Source organism: Corapipo altera, unplaced genomic scaffold, assembly GCF_003945725.1.
Source record: "Corapipo altera isolate COAL_440 unplaced genomic scaffold, ASM394572v1 295, whole genome shotgun sequence".
In the NCBI taxonomy this organism is placed as follows: domain Eukaryota; kingdom Metazoa; phylum Chordata; class Aves; order Passeriformes; family Pipridae; genus Corapipo; species Corapipo altera.
In genome coordinates this window covers 1,693,126-1,702,795 of record NW_020884936.1, presented here as the reverse complement: position 1 = coordinate 1,702,795, position 9,670 = coordinate 1,693,126, and the positions used below count along the sequence as shown (strand labels likewise).

At 43.2% G+C, this 9,670-nt stretch overlaps 1 long non-coding RNA gene across 1 annotated transcript; it reads right to left on the bottom strand.

Moving 5' to 3' along the window:
• Nucleotides 1-1,618: 1,618 nt before the first annotated feature.
• Nucleotides 1,619-7,464, bottom strand: LOC113955252. The gene is made up of 3 exons (XR_003530477.1): nt 7,453-7,464; nt 5,236-5,243; nt 1,619-1,859 (listed from the first exon to the last, which is right to left on the bottom strand). It is a non-coding gene; the product is annotated as an uncharacterized LOC113955252 (long non-coding RNA).
• Nucleotides 7,465-9,670: the final 2,206 nt, after the last annotated feature.

The window sequence follows — 9,670 nt, the reverse complement described above, 5'->3', positions numbered from 1 at the left end:
TTTTGATCCAATCAACTGGTTGATTGAACCTGTTGTTTCAATAAAAATTACTGTTTTCAATCTGGATTGTCCAAGTTCTCATTGAACTCGACCAGATTTACAGTGCTGAATTGGTTCTAATCTGAAACTCAGCCTACTTGCACCCAGCCCATCTGATCTCGGATGACCAGCTGACACTCAAGGGGGTCTCTTTTCTGCTCAATTCCAACACCCTTCATGCTTATGCACATGGGGAGCGCAGACAAACTCTGCGCTCCCCAGGGATCTGGTGCCACCTCACTGGGCACCTGGGTACTCGGCTCTGCTACACTCTTGCAAGATAATATAATATGGTGGCAAAGATTTATTTGGAGGCTTATGAATGGGGAAAGGCTGGGGTAGGATTCCGGAGAGAACAACCAAGTTGTTCTCTTTTCTGGACATTTCTCTCAGTGGCACTTCCGGGCTACTGCTGCAGCCCTGGGCCTCCTGTTGGCGCTCTGGTTCAGCTGCAGAATAGCAGCCATGAACCAGAGAGCAGCCGCCAGGAGAGCCTGTCAGGGTGGACCAGGAGGGACGTCCTGCAGCGGCTGCTGGAGCCCTTGCAGCACACGAGCTGCGGCCTGGAGAAGAAACACCCTGACAACCTTCACTGGGGCCCTGACAACCAGATTATTGATTGACTGCGTAGCAATAAGCCTTTCCATGCCATGGGGTCTCGGCTACCTTGGTTTCAGGTGAAGGAGGAGACAGCCTATCCTAGCCCTAAGCCTAACCCTATCCCCAACCCTGACCCTAACCCTAACCCTAAGCTCTAACCCTAACCCTAACCCCCCAACCCTAACTCTAACCCTAACCCTTACCATTGTGTTAAGGAGAGGAAGAAGGGCATGATGCTGTGTAACAGTTCATTAGGATACATGCCTGGAATAAAGACACGTGTAACAGACATTCCAACACAAAATATCTTTTATTACAGTGAGAATAATAATAATAATAATAAACTTAGCAAAGAGAATCAAAAACTAAAAAAAGGATACAAAATAACTACCTTATCGGGTGGCATTAAAACAAATACTACGAACAGCATTTAATACAGTATTAACTAGTAAAAAGGGAGTTAAAGGGATACCAAAAAAAGTCTTAACACAATCTTATGGATAACTATTAACATGATATTGGTTAGTAAAAGGGGAAATTAAAGGGAAATATTATGGATAACATATTTATGTAACAATATTTACTAATAAAAGGGAATTAAAGGGACACTAAAAGGATATTAAACATTTTGCTTTCTTGGTTGCTTCCTATCAATAAACTGTGCTTACCCACACAGACAGGCCAGGGCTGGCAGGATCTGCAACAGCTGGTTGGTGCCCATGCTGTGCCCAACACAGTCTTGGTGGCAGGATGAGTATCGCTCAGTTCAGCCGTCCTGACACCCCATTTTTATCAGCTCAACATTACACTACATAGGGCCAGTATGCATATAAGGTGATGCCTGAATGGCAGGCAAACACCACCTAATCATTACCTAACAGCAACAGTCTGTGCATGCCCTACTTGTAGGGCAAGGGGCCAGCGACCCCTGCCCACATAATATTCGTCTCACTATCATCTTTCTCACCCCTATGTATGACCTCTACCATTGTGTTTCAAGGGTAGATGTATTTATCTTGCAGTATGTAGCAAAACCAAGGAAGAACTCAGCTCTGATAATAGGGGATATCAAGCTGACTTGCTAAAAAGCATAATGGACCTTATGATTAAATTGTGCCATGAAGTTGCATTGTACAATACTCTGACTGGTTTCACATCCTAATATGATTTCTTTCTCACGCCTCTATGCTCCACTGATCATCTAATTCAAAAGTACCCCCCTTACATGCTGAGAGGAAGACCTGTCAGGATGGACCAGGAGGGATTTCTGCAGCAGTTACAGGAACCCTTGGAGCACACGCACTGCTGCCTGGAGAAGAAATGCCCTGAAAACCGTCACCACTGGTGTCATTTTGGGGCAGGCCATGACTTTGGCTGCTGCCATTTGGCTGTGGCCCAGAGACTGACAAAGGCTCCCGGGGCAGGGGCTGGAGCAGTGGCTGTCCCACCTACTCACAGCTCGCCCTGTCTTTCCTCTGCTTCCCACCTGGCTTCTTTTGATCCAATCAACTGGTTGATTGAACCTGTTGTTTCAATAAAAAATATGGTTCCCAATCTGAATTGTGCAAGTTCTCATTGGACTCAACCAGATCTACAGGTCTTAATTGGTTCTAATCTGAAACTCAACCTACTTGCACCCAGCCCATCTGATCTCAGATGACCAGAAGCAACTCAAGGGAGTCTCTTTTCTGCTCAATTCTAACACCTTTCATGCATTAGACATCCTCTACGCTCCCCAGGGATCTGGTGCCACCTCACTGGGCACCTGGGTTGGGTACTGGGCTCTGCTACACTCTTGCAGGATTATTAAACACAAAGGCACAGAGTACTGGTTTTGAGCTCATGAATGGGCAAAGGTTGGGGCAGAATCCCTGAAAGGACAACCAAGTTTTTCTCTTTTCTGGACATTTTTCTCAGTGTCTGCCAAAGGCCATTGTTGGAAAGGGAAACCATGAATTCAGAGTGAATAGTTAGATACAATTTTTTCTTCTGGGTCTGCTCAGCCTGCAGAAAGCAACAGCAGCTTCTGCAGGAAGTGGGCACTCTCCTAGCTGAGTATATCAACTTCAGTTTACAGGAAAGAGCATTCAACAGAGAATTGGCTTTTGTAAGCAGTCAACCAACGAAATGATGTCAGAGAACATCTTGTAACTCTGCTGCAATGCCCAGAGAGAGCAGCACTGCAAGATGGAGTGTGGGGAGAGGTGAAGAGCCTGCCCTCCAGCGAGCTCAGCAGCTGGGCAGGCACAGCAGCTTGGAACAAGTGATCCAAGGAATTTAGCACTTGGTGAGAAGATCTGGAAATCAGGCTGGAACAAAACTCCTTCCCCTTGGACCTGCTCCAGTGGCAGCACATTAAAACCTTGGAAAAGACATGGCACATTTAGCTGAAGCTGCATTTAGCTAGTAGAATGCATTTCTTTTCTAGTCGTCTCACTCAATACTTGGATGATCTTTGCTATTTTTCATGGTCCATTCAGATGACTTCTGTACTCATGGTGAAGAACTCTCTCTTGAGTCTTGCCTTTAGCAGGAGCATTAGGTGCCCAAGGTCAGGTCATAGTAGCCCATGTTATTGGCAAGACAGACCAGGAAAGAGGAGAGAATTTAGCTGTGTGGCTAAAGTAGTGTGAATTCTTTTCAGATGTCCTTTGCAGCCTTTCCCAGGGTATGTATCCGTAACTGCCACTATGGGGGATTTGGGCTGACGTGCTCCATTGATGGCTACTGTTCAGTATGGGAGTATTAAGAGTCCCAGAAGTTACCTGTGTCTTCTTCACATTGTAACAAGAAAATCTGTTTTGTAACTACTGGTCTGAGATAGAATTATTTAGCGTTGTGGTGGAACATTGTCTAAGTTTTACTTGGCTCCCTGCCAAGTCCCAGACCCAGCACCAAAATACCCCCAGCTCAGTGCTAAGAAAAAAACTATGAAAAAAATCCAGACTATCCAAACTTATATGAAAATAAATGTATTTACGTATATTACAGATGAAATACTATATACAGTTTCCGAAAGGAAGAGGGAAAGAGAAGGGGGAAGGGGAAAAGGAACAAAACCAAAATAAAATATACATGATCAAAAGTTCAAAATCTAGCAACTAAAGAATTAGCAAAGGAATATCTTAGTACTCTCCTTGGGACAACAGGAGTCGTGATGGAACGACCACTGGCAACCACTACCTCCCAAGGTCGGCCAGGCCTTACCAGGCCTCACTCCCCAACACGGCAGACTCGACAGCAGGGAGCCCGCATCTCCAAAGCTGCTGGAAGGAAAGAGACTGAAGGCCTCTCCTCCTTTCTTCTTATACTCCTGGTTTACGTAAAAATTGTAGGGAACACTGGGTAATTTGGGCACTTCCTTGATTACAAACTGGTCACCAAGGAAGGCCTAGACTAAACTACTACAAACATCAAACAGGTGTGCCGTGAAAAGTTACTTTAGCATCTCAGTTCTCTCTTTTTCTGTCCTCTTACCAAGCCTGACTCACAAACTTTAAGTGTTCTCTTCCCATGTGCTGCCTTTTCCAGGAAAAGTCCAACAAACAATCGAAGAAGACCTTGTGCTCACTCAAACCTCATTAAGCTCAAGAAAACTGAATTCTTCATGTGGGGTGGGATGTCCAGATTTGGACAGTAGAGACACTTGTAGCCCTTCAAACACACAACCAAAAAACCCCCCACATCTGACCTGCTTCCCTGTTCTAAATACTATCGTTTGGCTTGGAGTTTGAATTAGAGATTTCCAAGAATTATTTCCAATGTGACCAGTGTATGTTCTTTCTGAGGCTGTTACTACACAAAGAGCACCCTGGAGAGGTGCTTGAACTCAGTTTGGACATTCCCTCTACAGTGAATTTCAGAAGCACAGCAAGAAATTCTTCTTCCCAATGCATAGAACTTATCTCGAGAAAGCCACCATCCACCTCCAGGTTCAGATGCAAAGCAGACATGAGCAAGAACAAAGGCTCTTTCCACAGTGGTGTCCTCTCTCTGCGTGTTGGATGTGGTGCTTCCTGGGCTCTTTCAGGATCACAAAGATCAGGAACAAGCAGGTATGTGCATTTCTCAGATGTTTCCATGCCCAATATTTAAACCAGCAGCTCCACCAGTGACCCAAAGGTTCTCTCCTGATGGCATCAAGAGCTGGTAGTCTTCTGCTTGGACTTCTAATAATTCTCTGGTCCTTTCTGTCCATGGTCCTGTAGACCCCTGTCCAAACTCTGAATTAATTTTTTTTTTGTCCAAGATAAAGAGACCCAGTCAATGCAACTGCACTTTGTATGGAAGTCATGCCACGTCTTTCACTGTCCTTGTTGCCTGTCTCAGTGGCTTTTCTATTTATAACACTTTTGCATACTGAGTGGGCAAATGCTTCATGATATTCAGAGTCTGGGAGAACCATGAATTTACACAGTGTCATAATGATCTATTCTGCTTTCTATTTCTTCCCTAATGACTCTTGGCATTTGATTTAGCATTTTTTGATTACTGTTGAGCTCTGAAGTAATGTTTTCATGGAACTGCTGCCACACTATCAAGCTTTTGCTTGAGCCATAATGGTTTGATGAAGGCCCATCAGATTTGTTTTCAGACATTCACCTCTACACTCATCTCCCCCTTCACATTTATTCTGTGCTTTTATTTCTCACTCAATCTTGTAAAGTGTTTTTCCAGTTCTTCACAAGGGGGTTTTTGTCCTTATTGCTCTGGAATAGATTCATATCTACAGCAAATTTTGTCAGCCTCAGTGTTAATACTTTTCCTGGGTCACTAATGGATATATTCACAGCACAGTTTCCTACAGAACCCTTTTGGTTACTTCCCTCCATTATGAAAGCCACCCACTTCCTCCTATTATTCAGTTCCAGTCTTTTAACTGTATCCCTCCTGGAAGCTTGCAAAGTCCCTCTTTTCAGGTATAACAGCAGAACTATCCCAAAAAGCATCTGAAGTGGCTCCCATGGCCCTTTAGATTAGCTCAATAGGTTGTGGTGGGTGGAAAGAATAGTTCTTCTCCTTGCTAAACTTTCCAAAATCATGACAAAATCTTTAACTAACCAGTTCTCTCATGGCTTTTGGAAGGACTGCATAGTTTAGAGGTGGATTTTGCAAATTTCCTCTCCCTCACTCTGTGCCTTGAAAATTTCTTACTCTAACAGTGTATGTATCCAGAGTAATTTCCATCAATATAGCAAAGACCATCCAGATACACTGTCAAAGCATGTTCAGGCCCAGATTCCCCTTGGGTCAAATGAGTCTAGATTTTAACTTTAATATTTCTATAAGCTCTGCCTGTGGTCCACAGAAAAAGGAGCTTCTTTTCTGCTCTACCTATTTTGGGATAGAAGGGAAATCTTAAGAGTTATTTCTCTATTGATTTCAGGGATAATCTTGACAGTTGACAAAGTCAGTCTTCCATAAATGTGGCTTTGATTAACCCAGCAAAAGTCATACTGTGTAGGGCTTTAGTGAAGTTTTTGATAATAGTACAGTTTTGCTGAAACAGTTTCATATTTCATGAAGTTTCTTCTGCTGTCAGAACTTTTCCATTTGAGAGGTGTGTTGTGTCTTGTCTTTAACACACTAAGTTGTGCTGGCAAGAGGTACAAGTAAACTACAAGAATATTTACAGCAATCTGTAAGAATTAAAAACCCAGTGAGATCTGTTGCAAGAACATTGCAGGGTGTTCAGTGGCTCAGGAGAAAATGTTTTATACAGGCAAAGAATCGAGGTTCTGTAACTGAGCCAGCAGACAAACAGCTATTGCAGAAATTTCATGCAACACTTCTGGTGGAAAATGAAGCTTGGTTGGAGAGAATCAGGCTGTTATGAAGGAATATCTGTCCCCTCAGACTGCCAGTATGAAAGGCAATAGGAGCTCATTTTATAGCACTTGTCACAAGGAGTCTTTGAAGCACCTATATTTACAAAAAAATGAAGTATTAGTTTTGGAAGTCTGCAGAAATCTAGTAATAAATTTATTCCTGTTCTTTTGAGCCCTTGCCAGAGTTTGCTTCACATGATAGTGTGATTGTTCTTTGTGAGTTTCCATGAAAAGTTAGAAATATGCAGAATTTAAACTCTTTATAGTCATACCTGACCCTGAAGCAAATCCTGCATGATGAGATGATGGTTCTGGCACGAGTATTCATGTTTCAGGAGCTCATATTGCATAGTTGGGCTGACCTCAAAGCCTTGGTCATGCTGGAATAAACCCTCCCTTCTAGGAATCCTGTTCAAGCAGATGCCAAATCACTGCTGTTCTGCTAAACTACAGTTGGTTTTTTGCTGAGGAGATGGGAACAGCACCTGCATCCAATGGCACTGCTCCACAGTGCAGGACTCTTCTGTGATGGACTGACAGAATCTCTTCCAGGACACACAAATTCTTCCAAAAATAAAGCAGCTCCAGCTTCAGGAAGGGGCAGGAAGTTTGACAAGTAGCACAGAATCACAAAATCATAGAATCATAGAATGGCTTGGATTGGAAGGGACCTTAAAGACCATTCAGTTCCAACCACCTGCCATGGGCAGGGACACCTTCCACTATCCCAGGTTGCTCCAAGCCCCATCCAACCTCGCCTTGAACACATCCAGGGATGGGGTATTCACAACATTCTCCATTTATGAACCATTTTAAATGCAAAAGGATGTAATTCTTTACAAATGGAAGGGGTACAAACAAAGGCCCAGAAGAGATCAACCAACAAACCCCAGATGCATGCTCGGGACAGCTAACTGGGGTTAGACAGAGAAGCTGGGCTGAGCAGTATAGCCAGGAGATTTTCATTCCTCAAATCTCCCCTGACTGCTCCATTGGGACCAGGAGAGGCAGTATTATCAAATGCTGTCCAGATCCAGACAGTTGCATAAATGAAAAGATTGTCTTAGGTCCTGTTTTCTTTCTTGTGCCAGAGGAAGTTCAGTCCTGAATCTCCACTTGAGCGTGAGTTGCCATAATTCAATGATCAAGGGTACTGATCTGTTCACCTCAGAGGGCATCCAGTGCAGATGCCCTCCCTCCATTAAAGGTAGCACAGATCATCCTTGTTATTGCTCATCCAAATTCTGTGTTTGTAGTCAGTTACTTTTGCTTTTTCTCTGTCTGGGTATTTCTGATTGTACCAAGCAGTTTGAACCCTTCACAAGAAAACTGCCAAACTCTCGTGCAGTCTGTCCTTTAACAACTAGATAAATAGCACTTCTGATCCATAATCTCCTCCTACTGGTTATTCCCTGGCAGGAGGTTATAAAACAAATACCACAATAAGCTCCTGGAGGGTTGACAGTGCCTCCATCGAGTGGATCTGTGCCTGGTTCAGTTCCCTGTCAGCCGCCATGGGCAGCTGGAGTAACACAGACAACACTGAATGAGGGGGAGCACTGTCATCCCAAAAGTGCTTCCCAACAGTGGAGTAACTCTCTGACACAGTAATTAGCTGTGAGAGACACTAGAAGCTCTGGATGTTGCCATACAGTACCTGAAGGGGCAGCAATTACCAAGGAAGGAATGGATTGCCATAAGCAACACATTTTTCTGAGATTGAAAGCATTTCATATAAATAGGTGAACAGAAGGGATGGGATAAAATGATGGGCTTAGAGTGAGCAGTGAATATTTCACAGGTATTGCATCTACATGGAACAAAGCAGAGCCTGGCAATAAAGATATTTTACCCACCTTTCCAAAACTACCAGTGCTCAGGAGAATATTATATAATAAATATTATTTCGTGTTTTAGTTGAGAAATCTATAAATAATATTGATTAAAGTATTAAGGAGGATATTTATAAAATACACAGAATATTTTCCTGCTATTTGAGTAAGACTTGACACTACAATAATTACCAATAACACTCAAAAGATAGTGTTAGCCATGACTCATTCTGGTGCCATGAGTCAAATGATCAAATGTGGCTGTGGGCTCTTCCAAACACACAGTCATTCCACACCTTCCTCACTGACATTATTTAATAACAGTCGCAGAAATGCTAATTGAAAGGGAACTTTCAAGGTCTTGAATTACTCTTGAACAACACAGCCACTCATAATGCAGACATTCCAGTGTCCTGCCAATAAATTACATGCCCATTTCCCACAGACAATACAAGTTAGTATTCATAAGACCAGTTTTCATTTTTCATAGAAATAAAAGAGTGTCCAAAGGAGAATCAACCTGGACTGTTATAGAAATCCTCATCAATAATGCATCTCCACACACTCCCAACTCGAAGGAAAGAACACCACGTACTTTTGGCTCAACCTAAAACTGGTTTTACGTCACAGGAGTGTCAAACCTTTGGTTATAATTACAAGAGCTAATTAGGACACAATCATTAGAGGAGTACAAACCATCTCAGGAAGTGACAGTGTGAAGTCCTTTTTCAGGATTTGCTGTGTGTGTTCAGGAGCTGAGGGGGTCATCAAATGCAGTCAGTAAATTAACATAGCCCCGTGGAAATCAGGATACTAGTTGAGCTTCAATGCAAGCAACTAAGAACTCTGAGAATCAAAAGAATTGAGTTCCCTCTTGTAGGCATTCAACCAAAGGCAGTGGAGCTGTTCCTATGAATACTGGTTGGCCCAGGGCTCCCATCCACTGAGCAGACACAGCACATGCCCACAGACATTGTAGGGACCGTCTTTTGGTGCCTTATCAATCTTCCTGATCTACAGGATGGCAGTAGAAAGGCACATCTCCGTGGAGAACTACCACAGCATCCTCCCAAAATAACCATTTTAGGGCAGGGACTCTCTTTTCACTACAAAACCTAGAAGGATCTCTTGTAGTACCTCTTGTATTTGCAGGAACTTGATCCAAGATCCAGCCCTTTCAGGGACCAAAAGCAGCCACAGGAGAACAGTTTTGGTGACCAGACTGTGTTGAAACATGAGAAAGTCCCAGTTCTGGATTAACCATACTGCAGGTATTACGGACACAGGATCAAGGAGGAAGCTGGGGAACAAAACATCAATAGCATAGGATCATTATTATTAAGGAGTCATACATTAAGATCAAAAAGTTAC